General features: G+C 39.6%; 1 long non-coding RNA gene across 2 annotated transcripts in view; it reads left to right on the forward strand.

Moving 5' to 3' along the window:
• The first annotated feature begins 5,159 nt into the window (after nucleotides 1–5,159).
• Nucleotides 5,160–22,561, forward strand: part of LOC106027181 (uncharacterized) — a 91,281-nt gene continuing 73,879 nt past the window's right edge. For both annotated transcript variants that reach the window (XR_010039999.1, XR_010039997.1), the window contains exon 1: nucleotides 5,160–5,315. This is a non-coding gene — a long non-coding RNA (uncharacterized LOC106027181). The remainder of the gene's footprint in view (nucleotides 5,316–22,561) is intronic.

Here is a 22,561-nt window from a genome sequence, read left to right on the forward strand (position 1 = left end):
TAAGTGGCAAAATGGGAATTAAAACATTACATCTACCTAGTAAAATTTGCTCTTTTTGATGAGTTTTTAATGAATAACAAACAGCACTCAATATTCAGTACAGTTCCACCCCTCCCTGCCTTTCTATCAAGCCCTACCCTGTCCCCAGGTCCTGAAACCATTGGTCTGTGTTTGCTCCTGTAATTGTGCCTTTTCCGAAGGGTCATATAAAGGGAATTGGGCAGCGTGCAGCCACTTGACTCCAGCTTTTCTCACAGTGGGACCTATTTCACTGATCTGAGGTACACAAACTGTTGTAACCCTGCAGCACTGGAACAGAATACAGGCTCCCTGTGGAAAATCTAGTGAGCAAACATGATTTTGCTGCTCTGGTGTGGACGCACTGTTTTGTAGTTTCTAGCTTTCCCATTAGCAACTCTATTAGAAACTACTAAAGATTATTCATTTGTGGCAAAAATTTGCAATGAGAAGATGCTGCAAAGGACTTTGCCTAAACTAATTAATCAGGGCAGTTTCTCATTAGGAAAGGCTTGAGTAGGTGACTCGTTATTATCCTTGAATAAAATTTTACTGGGACCCTTTTCAAAGCAGTGTTGAAAAAGAGATAATTTGGATTTATGGCTGTGTTGGAATTTGCTCTGATCCTGCCATACAATCTTCATAAATTTGCTGGAGGAGTAGCCGCTTTGTGCCAGTAAACAGTAGGGAGTTTCATACATAATAACAGCCCACGAGTGTGGGTATGCAAAGCTGAAACTTTTAAAATGTACTTAACTCTCCTAGTCATCATTCTTGCTTTTAATAGCGAACAATGTTGTTATGTTGACAACATTCACTTCTAGTTTAGTGCTAAACCAAAATCTAAATTTGGTTTAAAAATCGGTTTCATCAGAATTTCTTTCCCCTTCCTTCTGCCAGGCACTAGTTTGTGTGTGTGGGGACAAGAAAAGGCACCTGGTTTCACTGCCCCTCTGATATCTCTCGTTCCCACAGAGGAGTCTTTCTTATTCCTTTCCATCCCAGGCTTTCCTTCATTGAAAAGGTTACGCAGTCTGTTTCCTATGTGGCAGAAGCAGGAGTCATCACACCCCTTCTTGGCTACTCGTCAGATTTTCTGCAGGAAGGCAGGATGTCCTGCCTCAGGAATTCTTGACAGTTTTCAACATCCTAAAGCACGGGAGCCATACCTTTGGGCACTGTACTGGGGCTCTGCCACCTGTATCCCACCTTCAGCCCTTTGAACTCACAATCTGGCCTGAGTTGGACTTGCCCCTTAGCTGTGCCACTTTCTGAGCCATCTGGTGAAAAGCCTGGAAATGGGGTCTTCCCTGAAATATTCCCCTTGTCACCTGTAACTTGTGATGTGGTCACAACTGTGACCCCCCAGTTTCTACCAGGGCTGGGTAAGCAGTTTGCTGGGCACTTTCTAGATTCTGGCAGTCTGGGAGCCATTCAGTCTTATCTCTTATCTAAACTGTAGGAAACTGCTCTTTGGATAGTCAGTTTCCTCTAAAATATTTCCTACTCTATGAATCGTTTGTTTTTAGTTTTACAGAATTCTGTTTTTGTAGTTCAGAGACAAATTTTCAGAATTTGCAAAGTTTTTTTTTCTTTTTCTCAACAGCTTGCCTCTGCTAATGTCACAAATCAATTTTGGAAACACAAAGCCAAATGCATACTCTACCCCATCCCAGCCTACTTGGCCCTAGAGATGATGACAGGGAGCAAGAAGCATTGCTGAGAAGGAAGAATACAAATGCTTTCATTGTCTTGGGCAGAAGAGAGTGAAATAGAGAGTGGGAGGCTCTTAGGTAGGAGGGGTGGATGCTATTCCTAGGCTGATGGAACTTGGAAAATCTGTGATTCTGACATCAATTTTGCCTCTCCTCAGAACCTCGCTTTGTAATACTTTGTCTTTCACTGTGTGTTACATTTTTAAATAGGCTGTGTTGTATCAAGACGTTTATGAAGTGCATCATTGCCTACACTTCAGCCTGCTCTTTCTTTCCCTATCCTTAATGACTATAAGACATGGCTGCCCTCCAGGCTCAATGCAATGAGCATGTTGTAGGTACTTTGGAAATGTTTATGGCATGAATGACTGAGGATGGCGGAAATGGTAGCTCAGAATTGCATGGGGAGAAAATTGGGTCCAAACAGTGGAGGAAGTGATGCTATTATGTCTTTTGAAGGAAGGGTGTCTCTGGGTGAGGAAGAGGCAAAAGAAAAGGGGAAAAGAGCTTCCACACACAGAGGCTCATAGTTTGAAACTAGGATGGCGCAGAATAATGCATTGTGTTTCATTGGTACTGGGTAGTTTCTAGGGCCATGTGTCTACAACTTTGCCTCTGCATTTCCCTGATAGCCCTCCTGCAGGTAAACCAGAAGTCCCAGTTACTCTGTGTGTCAGTGGTCAGAAGCTGTCTGAGACAGCTTGTGTCAGCACTGGCAATGTTTATCCAGTTGGTTCAGATGGAGGCTGGGATGAGGGGCTGGGGAGAAGCCTTCCCAGCTTCCCCAGAGGAGTCTTTCAGGGGTCATGTGTACCAGTCCAGTAGGGCCAAAGAAGTCACTCTGGGACAGAATTTTCAGTGGAAGAAACAATTCCAAGTGAGGAGTTTGTTTTCCCAAAATAGCCCCTGCATTGATTTTTCCATTTATTTTTTATTCTTTTAAAAGCATTAACAATCAATGAGCCAAAATAGCTGCTTGGTTAGTTTCCACTCAGTTATATGGCAGGGCACTTTCTAGAGCAGAGGAGTAGAGAATTCAGAGGAAATTATTTTAAATCTTGTGCTATTCTGCCCTACATTGTCTCTATATTTCTTGGTTTTTGAAAGCAGTGCAGCAGTGAATCATTGGCTGTAATATTCCGGCAATCTCATGTCAGGTTTGTAGACCTGACAGTAGTGCACCTAATCTAATGAATTGTTCAGTCAGGCAATAACAGGGAATAAGCCATTTGCCATTGCTCGATTAGGCAAAAATGAAAATCTGTCCTTGGTTTTAAATGTTCTATCTTCTTGAGATATATAAATATGTTAGTCTTTATTATATGTTGATCATACAGTGAAATATTTTGTAATCATTCTGCCATTTTCACATTTGCAGCAAAAGTGCCTAAATTGATCTTTCTTTTTTCCTTTCTGGTTATAGGAAAATACTCCTTAAGATCACTGGAGTTTAGAATATTAGCCTGAACCTTTTTGTTCAGATGAGTGGCATTGTTTCAGTAAAAAGCATTGTCTTTAAACAACCAGAAATTTTATAAAATGAAGTTAAAGTGTATTTGTTCAGTATAATAAAAAAGAAGTGAAGTTAGTGATGCTTTTATGACATGGGTTTAAATTGCTAGAAGCATCATACTCAAATCTTTTCAAGAAATATACCTCGAATACTATCCGTGGACAAGGCTTATCTTTGTAGGGAATTGAACAATTTGTCAACTAGGTTGATTCGTGCCACTGAGTATGTAAAGATAGAGGAGAAGTCTGTAAAAGTAACACTAATCAAAAACAAGGAAGAAAGTGGAAAATACTGTAAGCAATTTGAGAAAGGCATGCACAAATTCTAGTAGAGAGGAGGCAAGAATCCAGAAGGAGTTTGTGGTCTCTGAGTTCTTTCTGGAAGGATACTATGTAGAGGGGAATCTTTCCAGGCGAAGAGTAATATGTGCGTTTGCACGATTTGGAGTATGGTTATGTTTCACTTACATACGGGGCAAGAGACATAGGCTAGAGACTTCAGTGTACGTAAACTTGTTGTAGCCTCCTTGTCTCCTTGGACAAATCCCGTTTTTGCCCTAGGATATTCATACTTGCCTAGAATGCTCCTCTCCTCTGTATCTGTACGATTTCCCTTCAGACTGCCCTCATTTCCTTTACTAATACCTGTGGCCACACGATTTTAAACTTTATCTGTTAGTTCTGTCTCTCTTCCCTGCTTTATCTTTTCCATACGTATTACCATATAATATAATGTGGATTGTTTTTGCTAACCCTCAGTAGAATGTATGCTTCAGAAAGACAAAGAATTTTAATGTTTTATATCCTTACAGTCTATAATAGTTTATGAAGTACAGTATGCAGCCCACAAATATTAGTGTAACTATTGGATAACAGAATGCAGGTCAAGAAGAGTTTCCAAGCAATTTAATTAGTTTGGAACATGAAACTTACAAACTGAATATATACTTTTTTGTTGGTAATAGGTAGCTTAGCTTATGTAAGATGTGAATCAGCATAATACTTGATAGTGCAACTCTTAGCTGTTTAATCTTGGGCAAATCACTTGGTATTTGTGTTTCATATGCAAAACTGGAAGAGGAGAATCCTTACCACATGCAATTATTATAAACATTAAGTGAGTTAATATATTTACATGTGTCTGGCATATGGCAATTGCTATATGAGGGTTTACTATAATAATCTGATTTCTTTTTATAGACTTGCATTTGGTTTTGTGTGTCCAAAGCATCTGTAAAAACTCAGGCTCCTCTTAAAATTTGCACTGCTCAGGTTTCAAGAGTCTTCTGTATTAACTATGATTCTGTGTCTTTTATCAGACCCTTCCCCACTGCTTTGTCTCCAAGTCTCTCTATCTTTTATAGGTTACCTTTTCTCACTTTGACTTCCTTCTTTTATCCTTTGAGCCCACAGTGTTGGGCATGGAGTACTGGTCAGCCAGTGTGTCTGTTAATCATTATTGTAATTGGCTTCGTATTTCCCCTAGTGTTCCTACCCCAAAGCGTAATTTATTCTTTCTGTTTTTCTGTGCACTGCATAGAATTGCATTATCTGAATTTCATCATTCTGCATTATCCAGTCATTGCTGTGTCTTTTTTTATCTGTGACCATGAAATGCATGTTTTATCTATCATGCAAATAACAAAGAGAGACCAAAATGGCTTTTTCTTCTTAAATGTTTTAACTGTCATTCTGCTCACACTGAGATAAGAAACATCTCTTTCTTTGACCTCTTCACTTCTATTTTCTTACTTTAGACCTAAGAATCCAATGAAACCCTATTGTTTCTTGTATGTATTGGAGCAAATTGTTTAGTTTGGTTAGTTTCTAGAGTATCACTGTGTACACTGGCTGTAAAACATTAATTCAAGCTTTGACTCTTTTGTGTTTTGGGTTTTTATGGTCTAGCAGAACAGGACCACAGAGATTCAACTTCCTGGGCAGGTCGTGTTGGTTTTGGAGTTGGATACAACTCTCTCTATGACCTGTCTATTCCTGGAACCCACTGGGGAGCTCAAGGCTACTGCACAGTGTTCTCCACTTAAGGAAGGACAAATGAGCTGTCATCAGGTAAGAAATAGTCACTGTTACCTGGGTTGTAGCAACTCACTCTGTGTATTTAAGAAAAAATGGAAAAACATGTTAAGTGAAACAGTATTATTTTTACATAGAAGACCCTACCTTTTCACTGCTGTACATTCTTGGATTCAGCATTGGAAAACAGAAAAATGAAAAATGAGTTATCTTTTTCCTCTACATTCACTCCATAGCTGACAGTAAGTTAAAAATACTTGACTGGTGAGAAAGATGAGAAATGGATGATTCAATCCCTCCAAATAAAGAATGTGCTACTGAAACTGAGTCCTGGTCAGGCTCACCATGGCCAGACATTGTTTTCCGGTTCCCTCCTACTGGGCAGAAATCAAAGCAGTAAGAAGCAGTGGATGCCTGTGATTGGACATTAAAATCTCTGTGAAGGTGACATAAATGTCAAAGTGTTACCTTGTCTCACTAAGATGCCATTGCAGGACTATGTTTAGGACCCTGGCCCCATGGTCATCGACTCATTCCCCACAATCCACTTCTCTTTGGCTCTCAGGCAATCAAGGTGCTAACTGTGCTTGGGAATCCCTCCTGGTGACCCCTGACACATGGTTCAAAACAGATCTCTTTGTAGTAAGACCTGATTTTTCCTCCAGGACTGACATTCCAGATTCCACTCTTACTTTTGACTATTTGTCAAAACAAACACCTATTACCTCATCTCTTCTACTATTTTTTTTTTTTTTGTTGCAAGTATATTGTTTTTCATTTACTAAGATAAATTTTTATTTCAGTGGTTACAGGAAAATACAGGATAAAACCAAAGATAGTTAAAAGAGTTCTTACAAATCCATTCAGTTTCCTCTATTATTAGCATCTTGGATTAGTAAAGTATATGTGTCCTAGTATGTGAATCAATAGTAATACTTATTTTTGAGGAAATATTCTTTATTTAAATGATACTTATCTAATGGATTATAACATGATGCTCTTACTGATTTTTATTAAACCCTTGTATATGTAGCCAACTTATGGTTGCAGGTCAGCCATCATTTGGCATATAGAGTTGTGTACTATCCTACTAAACCTTTCCCAATTCTCATTAACTTAATACATTATCTACTGTTTTAACTGTCTGTTATCATTGTGTAAACTATATCCATTTAAGTGAAATTTCAGTCAGCATTAGCACTAAATCAATCCCTTATATGTTGTGCTTATACGTTCCTGTTATGTAAATATCCATGATGTGTTACTTTAACTAAAGTCCATACTTTATTCAGATTACTTTTGCTTTGGCCCTCCACCACCTTTTAGAATTCCACCTAGGATTTCACCCTATGTTTAGTAGTCATGTCTTAGACTCATCTGGCCTGTGATAGCTTCTCAGAATTTCCTTTTCATTTATATATATATGCAGTTTCGAGGAGTAACAATAAAATATTTTGTAAAATGCTCTTCCGTAAGGATTTATCTGGTGCTTTTAAAGACGAGACTCAGGTTGCAGTTTGGGGAGATCCCAGGGGTAAAATGCCATGCTGGTCACCTCTTAGGGAGGGTGTGCGCTGTCATCTTGCCTCTCCAGTCATGCTTGCCTCACTGAAGTGGTGCTTGCCAAGTTCTTCACTGAAAAGTTATTCTTTCCCTCATTTGTCCCAATGGTCTTCCTTGGAAAAAAGTTAATGTATACAATCCATTCTTAAAGAATGGGAGATCCTGCTCCACCTCTTTAAAAGTGAAGTGGCTACATTATTTGGATTTTTTTCCGTGAAGGACATTTGTCCATTCTCTATTTATTTAAGCAATCTTGTAAAATACCAGTATGAACTCATAGTTACTTATTTTGTACCCTGGGTTATATTTAACCTGATGCTCCTTTATTTGGTTACTCATTTGGGAACCAACCTCATTTTGGAAGAGTCACTTGTTCTTTCACATTCTCCTTTCCTTAGTTATGGTCTGGAGAGTTTAAACTCAGTTCTAGACAGCTATTTCCAAAGATTTCTTCCATATCCTTCCCTTATTTCCTCTTCCACGAGGAAGAAAATAATCTACACTTCATGTCCTGCTGATGGAAATGCTGCCAGGTTGAGGTAGCTGCCAGATGAGCTGAATGCTTGCCCTGCCCTCTGCTCCACTTGGCTGATTGGTTAGTTTTCAACCTGTCTGTTGTGTAGGATCTTGAGCACTGGGAGTGGGTGAATATGAAAAGATGGGGAATTCAATCTACTAAGTATTCTCAGTTGAGAAAATATTGAATAGAAGCACGAAGTTATCAAGCTATAATAAAATTGTCTTTTATGGTAAATTAGTCCAGTTTCAACTTTCTGGCTATGAAACACAGAACATCTCGTTGTCCAAAACATAATAAAAATCTATCCTCAGAAGACTTTTTAGAGTCAAATGGAATTACTTTTTAAGTCCAGAACTCCATTGCTCATTGTAGACTTGCCTTTATTGTATTTTTAAAGTTCATCTTGAGCCATAAATGCCTGTGTGACCCCAATATGATTGAAGTTTTGAATTTTGCCTTTTTTAACACATTCAATCAGTTCTCTCCTTTCACCTGAGGAAAGACAGACTGGTTTTTATTTGGTGAGAATGCTCTGTTTTTTGCAATGCTCTTCACATACTGCTCTTTGTCAAGTTACCAGCTACTTGTGCCATTAAAAATCAACTTCAAAAAATCTGTAATTACTCCCCAGACAAATACCTTTGCTGTTCTTAGGCAGAAGTAGTAATTCATGCCTATAATCCTGGCATTCTAGAAGGCTGAAGCAGAAGGGCTGAGAGTCCAAGCTCAATCTGAGCAACGTAGCAAGTTAGTGAGACCCTGTCTCTAAACATTAAGAGGCTGGGGAAGTAGTGGCTCAGTGCAAAGGCCCTGGGTTCATTCCCCCTAGTACTCACTATCCACACACAAAATCGCTATTCTGATTGATTTGAATCCAGTGCTCCTTCAGGAAGATTTCTGCTTTGTTTAGAAGCTATCACTGGAACCCTCTCTGAAGAGTAGAATTAGGTGAGGCCTATTAAACTCTTCTTGCAGATTGATCTGCTGTTTCACTCTGGCTGTCTTGTGTGGGTTCCCTCAGGGTGTCAGCAAAGTCGAACTACTTTCCTATAACTCTGTGGGAGTGTCCTGCTGCTCTAGCCTAGCTTTTCTGATGCTCAGTATACTTTACAGCATGTTTACTTTTCTGGTGCTTGCAATGATCATTCATTTTGTTTATTCTATTGGTGATTTCTCAAAGGATTTCAAAGTGAAAGGCTTCCAGTTGGTGTTCCGCAGACAGGCAGTTGCACTCTTTTCTTTCTGATCCTGTAAGCTTACCTAATAGTCACATGTATACCTATATGTATATTAAATATTGATTCTGTTCTTCAAGTGTACCCTAATGCAATAACATTCAATAGGTTTTGAATAATTTCCACTACAGATAACAACAAACTGAAAAATAAAATGGACATAAGTATATTGCACCCACACAGATATATTGAGTTCCTGGTACTAAGAACTCAGTGACAATGAAGATATAAACTCTACTCCCATGAATACTAAGGTTTTTAGACATAAACTATGTCAGTGTCCCCCTTCTGCCCATACTTCTTTCCTATTTTGAAGGAAACTCACACTAAGTCCAGATCTGTGGTTGACTTTTCCCACAATCTCTAATATCTCAGAGGTGTACAGAGATCCTTGGAGTGGGGGTGGGGGTCAAAGTGAATTCACATGACTTCCTAAAGGGTGAGTTCTTCTAGTCTCAGCATTGCTAGCTTTTTGAACAATAAATTATTATCCAGACTATTTATTATCAAAGTCTCAAGGTCTATGCTTGTATCATACACTTTTACTGATAAGGAGATGAGTCCTTTCCCGAAAAATTCTCCTAAGTACACTGTGCACCGAATGGAGATGGCGCTCCTTCCTCTAGGCTGCACAGAGGAGCTCTACCCAGAAGACCCGATGCCATGGGTCCAGGTGATGGTGAGCTCTTGGCTCTTCTGATCTTTCCATGTGTGCCTGCTACGATCACGAGACTGCCACACCAAAGAATGTGTGAAAGCTTGCCTTAGAACCTAGATCCCGGGAAAGAAGGGCTCCAAGACTGCTCTCCCAACAGAACCTGGTTTTCTTCGTGTTTAAAATCAGCACTATGTATGTGAGCTACTACAGGATTTGAGTGGCCAGGCATCCTATTTTTGTCATATTGTCCTGGTTTTTGCTGCTTTTCCCCCTCTCGTGTCCTGAGAAGTTCTTCTGAGTGGCACCGTGTTCCCTTTAATAAATCAAAGCAGCCATGCAAGATCACACCACTTGAAATAAGACTGTGTGGAATGTTTAGAAGCCAAGTTACTGCTGGAACTGCCAAAGCTAAGTGAGCTGGATTCTCTACCACATCCACTCCGATTTAATTGGCCTAATGAGTTTGGGCTGATGTGACCAAGTGATCAATCAGGTTAGAGTTATGAGATGTTGAAAAATGGGATTACAGAAGAGAAAAGGCATTTGGCAAATTGACTACAGGACAGGGAGCTGAGAAGTCTCGATTTAGCAATTGAGCAGTTTCTTTTTATTTTTTTCTCCCATGCCTTGAATGCTGATAAGTCATAACAAAACCTACTTGATGTGCTTGCTTGCTCATGTTTCATTGGAATCCACTTGCTGTCCCTCCTCTGTTTTGATTCAAAAATGCTTTTCTTTCTTTCAAACACAATAAGCTAGAAGTTCTGCCTCATATGAAATATTCAAAAACCAATGACTGACTACTATCTAGAAAAGTGACATGACCCTATCAAATTCTTGTTATCCTCAGACATTGGTAATAGATTCTGTGGGGAAAAAATACAAAAAGAAGCATGCGTTTTTACACTGATGTATAACATTACTTTCATTTCAACACTGGCCATCTTGTTCCTATTTATATAGTCAGCTGGGTGATTGGCCAGGGAAACATTTTGGTATGTGGATTCTCCCCACCTCTTTTCTTTACCTTTTGCTAAATTAGGAAAATTCTCCTGGATTATTTCTGTGAGTAGCTTTTGTAGTTCACTTGTTTGCATCCCTACTTCTTCTTTTATGTTCTTAATCCTTAAGTTATGGATCCTCTTATCATCTTCTTGTCTTTGTATTATTGCTGTTTGTTTCTTTGTTATTTTTAAGAAGTTTTTCATTTCATTCTCCCATATTACAAGTCTGCCCTCCAGTTCAGATAGTCTGTCCTTAGTTTCTTTCAAGCTGTTATGCCAGTCTTCGATAGACTTCTTAGTATCTTGGTAGTCCCTTTGAACCTGCTTCACGTATTCTATGCTTTCTCTGTTTTCTCCATCAAACAATTCTCCCCTTTTTTTCTGTTCTTCCATTCCATCTCCTGTTTTTTCTTGGGTGGTGCTTAGCATTTCTCTAACTATTCTGCATACTTCTAGCTTCAGGTCATTGATAACTTCATTCCTGAATTGGTCTATGAGGCTCTCTATATGGTGCCTTATGTGTATTGGTGCGGTGTCTGCTATTGCCTGTTTCTCAGAATTGGGGGCCGAGGAGCCTTTCTTGTTGCTGCCTCTTCCCATGCTGCCTCTTCTTCTCTGTTCCTTATATATGCAAGCTTATATAAGAGGCCCAGCTTCTCTCCCAGTCAGCCACAGCCTGATCGAATTGCGCCAGTTAGGTGTTCCCGCTCACCGCTGCGCACCAGGGAGTTACGGACCAGGCAGCCTACGCGTCTCCCCTCCCGGCCACCGTCAGGCTCTGGGATCTGGTTTGGGCCAGCCTACCAGGTCCGCCGGCAGCGTCACGCAGGCCAGGCACTTTTCACCAATCCCGCCCGAGAGGGGGATGTGTGGCTGGAGTCGCCACCGCGCCCTGCTCCCGCAGGACTGCTCGGGCCCAGAAAGTCCTCTGCTGGAGTCAAACTGTGGTAGAGTGTCAGTTTCTCTCACTCACCTCACCATAAGTCAGTGCACGCCTCCCTGCCGTTCGCAGATTGCCGTTCTCAGAGCTTCCGCGCGTCTCTCTCCTTGCCGAGCCGCTGTAGAGGCAGCCAGCCGCTGCGCGGCGGGAAACCCAAATCGCGGCTTACAATGGCGCGGTTCCAGCCTCCACACCGAGTCTTTTCTGTTCCTGTTTTAGCACCAGGACTGCATTCCAAGTTGGCTTCTCTCAGCCCAGTTCGTTCCTGAGTCAGCAGAGCATATCTCCACCTGCTTATGTCTCCTTAGTCCGCACCATTCCTGGCTTCTGAGCCGAGTCTTTCAGAGAGCCGCAGGTAGTTGCTGTTATCTGTCTGCCATGTTCTCCCGGAAGAGTCAAATGGCAACTTAATTGTGTGTACTGAGCAATTGGCTAGATCTTACATCTTTGACATCCTCCATAATATATTAAAAGATCACTGTGTGTCTTTCCGGTCTGTAAGAGTCCTTCCATGAGGCCTGTAGGCCGTAGAAGTCTCAGTAAGCAGTCTAGCCGGGACAGAAATTCTCAGCACTACGTTGTGGTCAGGGCAGCCATGACCCCCACCTCTTTTCAAATGGTCATTTGAAGCAGGAAATCATGAGATCATCTCAGGTCAGTAACTAAAACTGCTGGGAAAGACATTCTTCTGGCTCTGGGGAAGTTAGTTATTGAGCGGATTTACCAAGCTTGACTGGTTTTCCAGTTGACTAGGCTGTGTTTGAGATAAATAGGGGCACCTGTGGCATTAGTCTGCTACTCATTTACAAAGCTCTAGGAACCTTTTTTTGTTTTGTTTTTAAAGAATTTGAACTTTTGTCGAACCTGTGGAATTTGCTTTTCTACTCTGGGAAATAATTATATATGGTTTAATTTTTTTGGAATTTTTATTTTAAAGTGAATAAAACCAAGCAAAATAAAACAGAATAAAGCTAATCAAAACAAAACAATATAAGTGACACAGGACTTATATGGTTTTGTTTTTATGTTCAAGTAAATTTGGCTTTGTGTTCTCTTCTCTTTGTAAGGTTGGTAGGAAGTAGAACATTATCACCTTTTGCCGAACATTATCAACCTTTGCCATGGAACTTGTACTGGTCAGGAGAGGGAACTCTTCAGAGCACTCAAGGAGTGACCTAAGGCTCTGCTGCTAACAACTCATGGAAATGCTAGTGGATACAAAGTCCGTCCCTTTATGTTCTTCTTGGTCATGGGAAGTTTGATCACTTCTGGAATGCAAGATACAGAGTTCAGAATGTGGCCTCTGTCACCTCATTAGCAGAACCTTAAGGTCCTCTTGGGTGGGGTCATATCTCTTAGAATCTTCTGAAACTCTTAATTTCCCTCTTAAACAAACACCTCTCTCCTTTGGGAGCCTGAGCTTCTGTAAACTCTCTATTTTGGGTTGAGTCAGACAAACCTTCAGATAACCAGGTCACAAAGTCTTGCTCTTCTATGAAATGGAGCCAGAAAGGTATTTTTCATGCTTTCCCAGTAAACCTACAGAAATATTGGAGATCTATATTCTCTCCTTATTTAATGTCTTCTTAATTTTTTTCTTATTCTTCAACTGTTAGCTGCCAGCATTTTAAATAAGTTCAAGGTTATGTAGCCACGAGTAGACTTTGATGTCTGTGATGAATGTTTTTTTGGTTGTTTTTTGTTACTTTCTTTCAGAAGGCATAGAGTTATCTTCTTCACTGCCTTTTTCTTTATGTTCAAGTGCAAAGACCTTCTGAAGGCATGCCTTGTGGTTCACATGGAAAATAAATAGCTTTGATGACTTTACTTCTAAGAAAACTTTAAGGCTGAATGAAGCAAGTACTTAGCAAGTACTTTCTCCTGTTTGGTATTACATTACTAGCAGTACTTTGAGTATATATATATATATATATATATATATATACTTTTTTTTTTAAATTGTGCTAAAATTCAAACTCAGGGCCTAGTGCATGCTAGGCAGGTGTTCCACCCATGAGCTACAGCCCCAGCCTTTGAGCATACATTTAATATAAAGTTATTGCAATATGTCTACATCTAGAGAAAATCCTGATTCCTCCTATCACTCACATCACATGGAAAGGTGAAGGCCTACAAAATACTGAACCAAGATCCTTTTATGATGGTGAAAATTTTAGTACAAAACATGGTCAAAGACTCTCTTCACTTTTTGGAATCTTTTGTCTATGTTTGTTATTTCTTCTTGAGATTCATTGCTTTATGACTTCTTGATTCATTCACTTACTTTGTAAAAAAATTTCTTCATGAAAGCTTCCTATGCATCAAATATCATGTAGGCCCTGGAAATAGTGCTGAGATAATCAGACATCCTCCATCCTTTTAGGTCATGTTTCAGGGGACTTTGTCCTTTGGAATTCAGATAGTACAAAGAGGTTTCCTTTTGAGAAGTTCATTTGCCCCAAGAAGTACCACTGGGAAGCAGAACTGGTCTTTGAGAAAATTAACATCCACATTTACATTTTCATGGCTTACGTCATAAGAATTTATAACTCCAAAGTTGTTTATCCAAGCCCACATTTCCTTCGTGCAGCAAGCATGGAATTTCTGCTATGTGCAGGTGAACTTGATAGAATCTCTGACTTGGGAAGAGCATGTGAATGTCTAGCTTTATCTCTAAGGTTATAGCTTCCCTGGAAACTCAAAAGGTTTTTGAGCTACAGAGACTGATTGATAATTCCTGATCTAGAGTCCTATCATCGCTCTAAGTGATTTTTATGGCCTCATTACATTGCTGCAATTTTGTTGTGTCTGTTACTGGATTCTTGTGGGCAGGGCTCATGTTGTCTTTCCCCTGGGAAAGTCTAGAAGTGTGACTAGGACCTACATTTGTGTAAATGAATATGGGAAAAATGAGTACAGAGAAAAAGCAGAATGCTGATGAAGCTATTATTCACTTCTGTGGTTTGGAAGGTTTTTTGTTCTTAATTATATATCAATTTTGAACTAGGAAGATACATGGATATAATATTAATAGATGAATACGTGTTGAAATATTTCTTTCAATCAAGGCAATAAATTGACCTGCAAGTTGGTACTCAAGGTGTCTATGGAAAGGGAGACAAAACATGTGAAACAATTAGAACAAAGCATCAGAAATAGTGCGAGTCAATAAATTTCCTCAAAAATCTTGAGGATGAAAAATTTGTTAAGATTTTTCATATATTTACTTTTCGGAGTTTTTTTAAGGTTTCATGGAAGTGGCCACTAGTTTATTTATGGGAATAAGTAAAGCTGAAATTCAGGATTTGGACATGTTTGCAAATAGGTCCTTACTTTCATGAGTACTAAACAATTGATCAGATGTGGGGGGAATCAAGTATAGAGGCAAAGCGAGGCCCTGTTTTTCTCCCTGCCAGACATCCCTGGCAGAGAGAGTATCTAACCTCCTCTGAGTGCTCAGCTGAGGTTGCATATTATCATCTTAGAAATAGTTGTTCAGGTTACAAAATTAAAATATGTAAAGTGACATTCAAATAGTGACACTGCCAACAGTTCTGCTCAATGATCTAACAAAAACTTAGTAATATGGTTATCAGTCTGCACACTTGTTTTTTATCTTAAAGAGGGTAAGATTAAACATAGCAAAACCCTTCTACATTATCCCTAACCATGAAAGAACCTATGTTTCTTTTCTTACCTAAGGTGCGTCCCTCTTATGTTGTTTCTGCATGCATTGTCATTCTGTTTCCATTTGCTTAATTCTGGCTTTCTGACCTACTTTCTGCACAATGTTCTTCATCATTCCAAGCCTGCCAGCATGATAGGATGTCTCTGGCTTGTACGTATTCTCATTTTTAACACATTAGATGATTGCCTTGAGTTCCATACTTTAGAAATTGTCCCAAGCTAGAGTCATACCAGGTCAGGAAAAAAACCTGACTTTAAGATATTTGATTAAAATATAAACATCCGGCAGCCATTGTTTGCATGAGATTCCAGGGTTCCCATGTTCTGAAAGGTTTGCAGCTGCCTTCAAAAGGGGGATATCTAGATGTGGTGGTGTATGCCCATAATCTCAACGCTGGGGTAGCTGAGACAGGATGATCGCTACAAGTCCACAGCCAGTCTGGCATAAAGAGACACTGTCTTGAAAAAAAAAAAAAAAAAAAAGTGGGGAGAATAATGGAATTTTGGAAGCACTGTTATTTTTTCTCAGGTTGATGATGGCCAAGATTTGAAATATTAACAGAACCTGGGTGTCTTCTTACCACTGTGTTTTAATTTGGTCAAAATATGGCAGGTATATTCCCTGTGCATTCATAATTTTTTTTTAAAACTAAAAAGCTATAGGAAAGGAGAAATCTCACTGTTCTTCCAGAATCCATGTTGAACATTCAAACACAGCTCATCCGTCTCGCCTCTGGGGTTCATCCGAGAGAGACAGAGAAGTGCAGGAAGGGCTGTGACCCAAGTTCATGAAAAGATATGACTCAGCGCATTTTTCTGGTCTGCGTTGTGCATCACTTCTGCTCATTTTTTTTCAGGGTCAGTGTTCATAGTGACATTTGGGAGACATGCCTGACTCCTGCTTAGCTCTCAGGCAAGTCTGGAATCTTTTGCTCACAAGCCCATAGCAAATGTTGGCAACATTTTTTGCAAACACGGGCCAAATTTTAGTTTCATTATAAAATGTAAAGTCAGAGCTGGCTTTGAGTTTTGCACTAACATTTCACACAAAACTAATTTGCAGTTCTTCCAGATGGGTTCAATGTCTATGGCACACTGCCTGCTACTCTAAAATGCATGCGTTGTGGAGGATGGTGGTGGGGGAAGGGATGAAGTATTTCTTATGTGAATCAATAGGAAGGTTTTAGGATTTATGGCAAGAAGGGGTTAGATTTAAAACATTGCCCCAGTAACAGCAGCTTAATCTAAATAGAGTCTGTGGGAGAAATGGCAGGGAACCAATACTATATTGAATGATTAGTAGTAGGCTTTGTCCTTGATATGAATTATCTCTCAGCCTTCATAATACTCCATGAGTTGAGTACCCTTTCCCCTTTTTATCCCGGTGAAATCGTTCATTTAAATCTGGACTCTAGAAACCATGTCTTTGTTATAAAAAGGTTTGTGTATGTATGCGTATTTATCAACCACAGGACACTTTGTTGGCGCGGTCTCAGAATACCCTCCAGTTAGAGGCAGACCCAACTTGATTATGTTCCCATTTGCAGACAGAGCTGCAGGAGACAGCTGTGCAGGTCACTTCCTGCATGAGGTTTCCTGGCCAGGGGACAAGAGGGTAATGTAATCCAACCCCTACCTCACTCCCCAGGCTGACATGCTGGTGCAAGGCAGTGTCACTGCCAGGAGGAAGGCTCACCTGTTTCTAATTTACTCTTTCATGTTAGCAGTGACTCTGAGGATGCAGTCTTTATAGCAAATGAGAAACCCGAGAAAGAAACTGGAATGCTCGATAATTTTCCTTTCCTCCTAGCCTCTGGGGGTACGCTCATCTCTTGATCTTTCCCCTTATCAGCTGTGCAGCTTGGAACTGTCCCTTGGGACCCTTTCTGAATGCTGACCTCACCTGCCTTCCTCTCCTTCTTTCTGTACCATCTGCTGGGGGTGGAGAGCTGGCCGCTGGCGAGGTGTCCATTGCTCCGTGTATAATATTCAAGTTAGTCTTTGCATGGACCCTTTCCCCTAACACTGCATGGATGGCTGGGGAAGTACCTAGTCTTAAAAAAGCTTAAAGGAAAATCTAGTTGAAGTGTTATCTTTTTAATGCTTCACCAAATATGTTTAGCCACATAAATAAATGAGTTTAAAAAGCATGAGGAAAAGACTATTACAAGCAAAGTAAGACATGTTTATTGAGTATTGATTTTTCATAATGCGTTACGTGCAGGGATAGAACATAAACAGTTAAGATGTGATAGTGGATTTATAACTTGGTTTACAATGCTGTGAAAAACATCCGTGTGTGTTACTTTGATGTATTTATATGTTGGAGACAGTGGAGCCCAGAGCTCTGGCTTGGTTCTCTCTGGTCTGACCTTTGTGTCCTCTGCCGTGCTGCAAAGCTGACTGACCACAAGCTTTCATTTTTCTTCTATGAAAGTGATACTCGGCTCCCTGTAATAGCATTCTCTGGGGCTGCTGTATACCTGAAGTGAGATCACGAATGTGTAACACTTATAAATGCATGACATTTTTCAGGCAGGAAAGGATTGTTTTTACAATGAAAAATTAAGTGTGGATGGTATCTTTAAGATATATAATTTTTAAAAAAATAAAATTTTGTGTAAAAATGTGGAGATAAGTTATACATCAAAAGTAAAAAACCACAACATCTATAGGCCTCCAGAGATAATCAGAGTTAATATTTTGATGTATTATCTGTCTCCTATAAATTCACATTAATTTATCATATAGGAGATAGTAATCTATGTACATTTTTAAGCCTATCTTATTCAATTTTATATCTGTTTAACAACTTAGATGAAGCATACGGACAGCTATCTTCCTGAATTATGAGCAAAATCAACTTTAGATATAGAGATTTTGATCAGTAGAATTCTATAACATGATTTTTATTGGATTCATTCACAAAATAAAAATATCCTATAGAGTAACTTATATATTAGCATAAAATATAGTATATTCTCCTTATGATTTTTAACCTAGACATGTATGTTTACACGTTCAAATCTTATTCTGTCAGGAGTTGAGTCACTCAAACCATCAAATAAGATATTCAAATAAGATTCTAAGTACAATGTTAATATACACAAGCATTAAAAACCATGGCTGCTTTTCAGTACTCCTGCCACTTGTTAAGTGGTTGATTTGCTCATGACAGGAGGCAAGTAAAACTTTAAATACATAGAGTTCTAAAGTAGTGGCAGAATAAAGTGGCAAAAAAAAATTACTGGAAAATTTAACTGTTTTGCAAATTAATCTTCCCCCAACAATTTTGTATAAATGCTTCTCTTAATTCAAGGCACACGGGGCATTTCAAAGCATATGTGCTTAGAAAAAAGAGAAAAAAAAACCCTTTAATTTCCCATAGACCCTGGTAAATACATATTGCGGCTTCCTCTGGCCCCTTTAATTTGCAATGTTTGCCCTCTCTTGCTTCCTTGGTAACACTGGGCAGCACGCTTGTCTTAGGCAGCATGATACTTGCTTTCTTAATCATGGTAAAAATGACAAAAATTCTCCTTTTGAATACATCATTTTTCTCTTTTTAAGCCATTTATATCTGAATAGAGGCCCTATCAATTACAGGCATGATAAGATTTTATCTTATCATACCTTCAAGGTTCTGTGTCCTTTTCTCCTGTCCTGTCCTCCCTTTCCCCACTATATTTTTCTGCATGTCAGGTTTTAAGAAGAAAACAAACAAATCTCACAGACATTTGGAGGGCGAGAAAATGCCAAGATGAACATGAATTCTTTTGCCCTGTTAATGGAGAGTTGCATAACAAATGCCAGGGGGTTGGCAGGTTTTTCTGCATCTGGTAAATATTAACAGTAATGTACTTTCTGTGGAAGTGCCTGGGTACCACACAGCCAATCACAAAGAACTTGGTTTCCATGGAAGCAATATCACAGATTCATTTCATTCACAATGAAATCCTCATAGCAAGACAGATCTATAAAAATAACCCATGTAAAATCAAAGCAAAAATATTTCTGGATGTTTGCTCTATGCCTTTTGGTGTGTGTCTTGTTTTCCACTTTGAAAATAACCTAAAAATATCTAGGTATTCAAGAGGGCTTCCAGAAAAGCTGGAGCTTTGACCCCTGCCTCTCTGTTGCCTGTCTTTGGAGAGTGCATACCTATGGCTCAAGTGCTTGACCTCCCCCTTCCCTGTTTAGTTTTGAGCGCAGTTTAAACCTCATTTAAAAATGAAAACCAGAATAGCCCCAAGTTTGATGAGCATGGATTTACCTTAAAGGACATCAATAATATACCACTAATGAAGAAAGAGACAAAGATGATTTTTGTTTCTCCTCTCTGAAAGACTTTAATAACTCTCTGAACTAGGTATTATTGCTACCTCTATTTTACAATTGAAAACTGCTTGGCACGATTGCCACTTTACATAAACATAGTTGATTTGGAATATGTAAGAATTTGAGGGAGAGGTAAAGGATTTTTGCACACTTGGCCATTGCAAAATTGTTTATGGCTAGAAACGCTGTTTGGATGAAGACTTTCACCACTGTATTATCTGAATGGAGAAGTGTGCCTGCCATATTTCAATAAGTGACTAAAATAAATATCTGCAAGCTTTTCAGAAGCATGGTTTTTCAGCTTTTGATGTGTGAATTTGATAGCATGCATAGCTAATTGTTAAAGTCTCTAAAATTAAAAATAATCCAAGTATTTCACAGCACAAAAGTGAATTAAAAATGATGGAGTAGCTTTTCATCAGTTTCTTTCCAGTTCTTAAACTTAGTTGGCTGACACACACTTATCTTGGGTAATATTGAGGAATCAAGTGTTTTCAATGGTTAGAATCTTAACAGTACATTTTATATGTCAAAGCTTTCTAAAAACCATTGTAAATGGGTAATTATCCAGGATGCATTACTCATTTCTCTGTCTTAATAAACACAATGGACCAGATGTGACCTAACCTTTTCTTTATGACTCAGCACCATCAGTCTGATTATTATTAGTAAATCCTGGGTAACAGGGTGATATCCTCAAGTGTCATAGCTCATAAAGGACTGTGCCTGTGTGCTTGATTTCTTTTATAGTTTCCCCTCTGCTGTCTTCTATCACTTGACTGGTTTCCATGGGTCTGCTTAACACACAGAGTTCACTGTGCATCTAAGGTCACATCCTCCATAGGCAAAGGCTCTTCTGTTGGTCTCTTGTGGCATCAGATAAGTAAGCAAGTTAATTTAGCTCCTTTTACGTAAACCCCTGAATATGTCAATATTTCTGACCCATAGGCTCCAGCGTGACCTCATTTATCTTTCTCTATAAAGATTAAAACTGCAGTAAGCTTCTTATCATGCTAAAGTCATATTTATTATTGTTGTGGTTCAGTTACGAAGGAAATGTTTGTTTGTGTTTCGAGAGATCTGTATGCTGAATATGTGAAACTATTATAATTTACCAAAAAAGACTAGGACCTACTCTTATTTTGAAGGAGAAAAATATTTTAAGAGACAAATTCCTTTGGGAATTTTTCTTGGAACAGTGACTTTGCATATGAATGCATGTATGTATATATTTATTTACATATAAATACATCACTACATGAATTTACCTGCACTCTGTGTTCTTAGAAGATTTAAATCAGCAGTAGTGACAAAAGGTAAAGAAAACAGGTGAAATTGTTGCCAGTACTTATCTTGTATTAATGTGGCAACTTGGACTTTTTGAAACCTTCTGGAAAGACTTTAAGACTCTTGCTCATTGAATTGTGGCAGGATGTCCCTCCTCCACCCCTTGGTGATGGTCGGCTGCAGGGCTTCTGTCACAGTTAAAATCTTAAACAAGAAGTTCAAGTTTCCTCTCTAGACTTTAGTGAGTTTTTTTTTTTTTCCCAAAGAAGTATGTAAGGGACACCACAGACCACTGTTGTGTGCTTGTAACTATGATTTATAAGAGGAATTTTGTAACAACCAGAAAGAAAGGAGTCAGAATGGTCCAAAGGATGTGACTCAGACATCCTTTCGAAAAGATCTCAATTAATGCAACCGTTATCTTTCTGACTGGCTGGGGGCTGAAGTTTCTTTGCCAGGAGAGGCCTTTCAGTGTTAATTTAACCAAGACAGTGACTGTTTCAAAAAGAGTTTGATAGCTGGGCTGCCAGATCTGACAGAGAGAGTGGCTGCCTCCCCTGGTGTGACTTAAAGGGCAGCAAAAGTTCAGCCTGCCCTCGTCTCCTCCCCAGAGGCCTGACTTCACTTGGAAGTTTTCATGATTAGTGATGCTCCTCTGGGGTAAGGTCTTGTCTCCAGAAGGCCTCAATAAACAAGTCTGTATTCTACCTGGAAGCACTGGTAATGCCCTGTGGGAGCACACCCACAGAGGAGGAGCTAGGCAGCTCCCACGAGCAGGGCAGAGCCTCACAACTGAAATGCAAGATGGTACGTTTAGGAGGAGGAGATCTGAGGCAGGCATTCTGGGAAGATGGGCAGGAAGGAGAATGGGGAAATACAGAATCAGTGGAGTCAGTGAGGTGCATTTACTCCGTGCAGGGACATGGTAAAGCTGCAAGAGAATAGGTGAGGCCTAGTTCACAGTTTCATTCAAAGTCAGCTCCACTTTTTTTTTTTTTTTTTTTTTTTTTTGTCTTTTTGAGGCAGAGTCTCACTATGCAGTGCAGGCTGACCTTGGACTGGCCTTGAACTTGCAGCAATCCACCTGCCTCAGCCTCCTGAATTCTGGGATTGCAGGCATGCGCCTCCACACCCAGCCTCAGCTCTGCTTTTTTGAGTAATACAGAAAGTAAGTGTGAAGAAAGAAACAAGATCTTCTACTACATTTGATTTTTTCCAGGAAGGCTGCTTGATAATTTAAAAACAAAAACAACCATAATGGTTGGTTGATTGTGTCAATTTGAGTAGTGTAGAAGTTTAACAAAATTGGCTCATCAATTCTGCACCCTAGGGTGTAAAGAAGACACCCTAAGGTGGCTTGTTGCTTGGGCAACATGAAAGGGAAATGAGAAAGGATAGACTCACTTCTGTGTTTCTCAGAGCAGCTTCTGTCTTTGCCTTCAGCTTGGATGTCATCTGGCTTCTAGTGCGGACTCTTCAGCTTCCGCCTTGGATCCTTCCACCTTCTGGTGTATACTTTTTAGTTCTCATCACACGTCTGTCAGCCTTCTCTCACAAACCCACTGGCCTCCTGATATGCTCTTGCATGGGACACTACAGCGAGTGTCAGCCCTTGGACTGGACCCATGAGCCTCTAGTGTGCAGACACCCTCTGCACGCTTCCTCATCCAACTCTGTGGCATAAGCCAATCTCACACATTTGTGTATCTTGTGTTATATTTGTAGGTTTAGTAAAACATGGACTGATACAGATTTTGGTACCAAGAGTGGCTCTAGAGAAACAGAATGTTGATGAAGATTTTTAATGGCTTTAGGGGTTCCTGGAGTCAGCTCTGTAATTTGATGAGACCTAAACATACCATGGTCTCTCTTTCTAATTCTGTGGGGAATGCTAGTAATCCTTGGTGGGAACCGTTTAAACTAATATGCCATGTGGATCCATTTGACTGTCCTAATTCACCACTTGTGAAATGTTGGGAACTTAAAAAGTTTCGAATATCTTTGGCAGAGTGGGAAACATAAAGATGCCTGCTGGTTGATGTTAGCATCT

This window comes from Cavia porcellus, unplaced genomic scaffold (assembly GCF_034190915.1).
Source record: "Cavia porcellus strain 051 isolate PalLab524CR breed Dunkin Hartley unplaced genomic scaffold, mCavPor4.1 scaffold_17, whole genome shotgun sequence".
Lineage (NCBI taxonomy): Eukaryota > Metazoa > Chordata > Mammalia > Rodentia > Caviidae > Cavia > Cavia porcellus.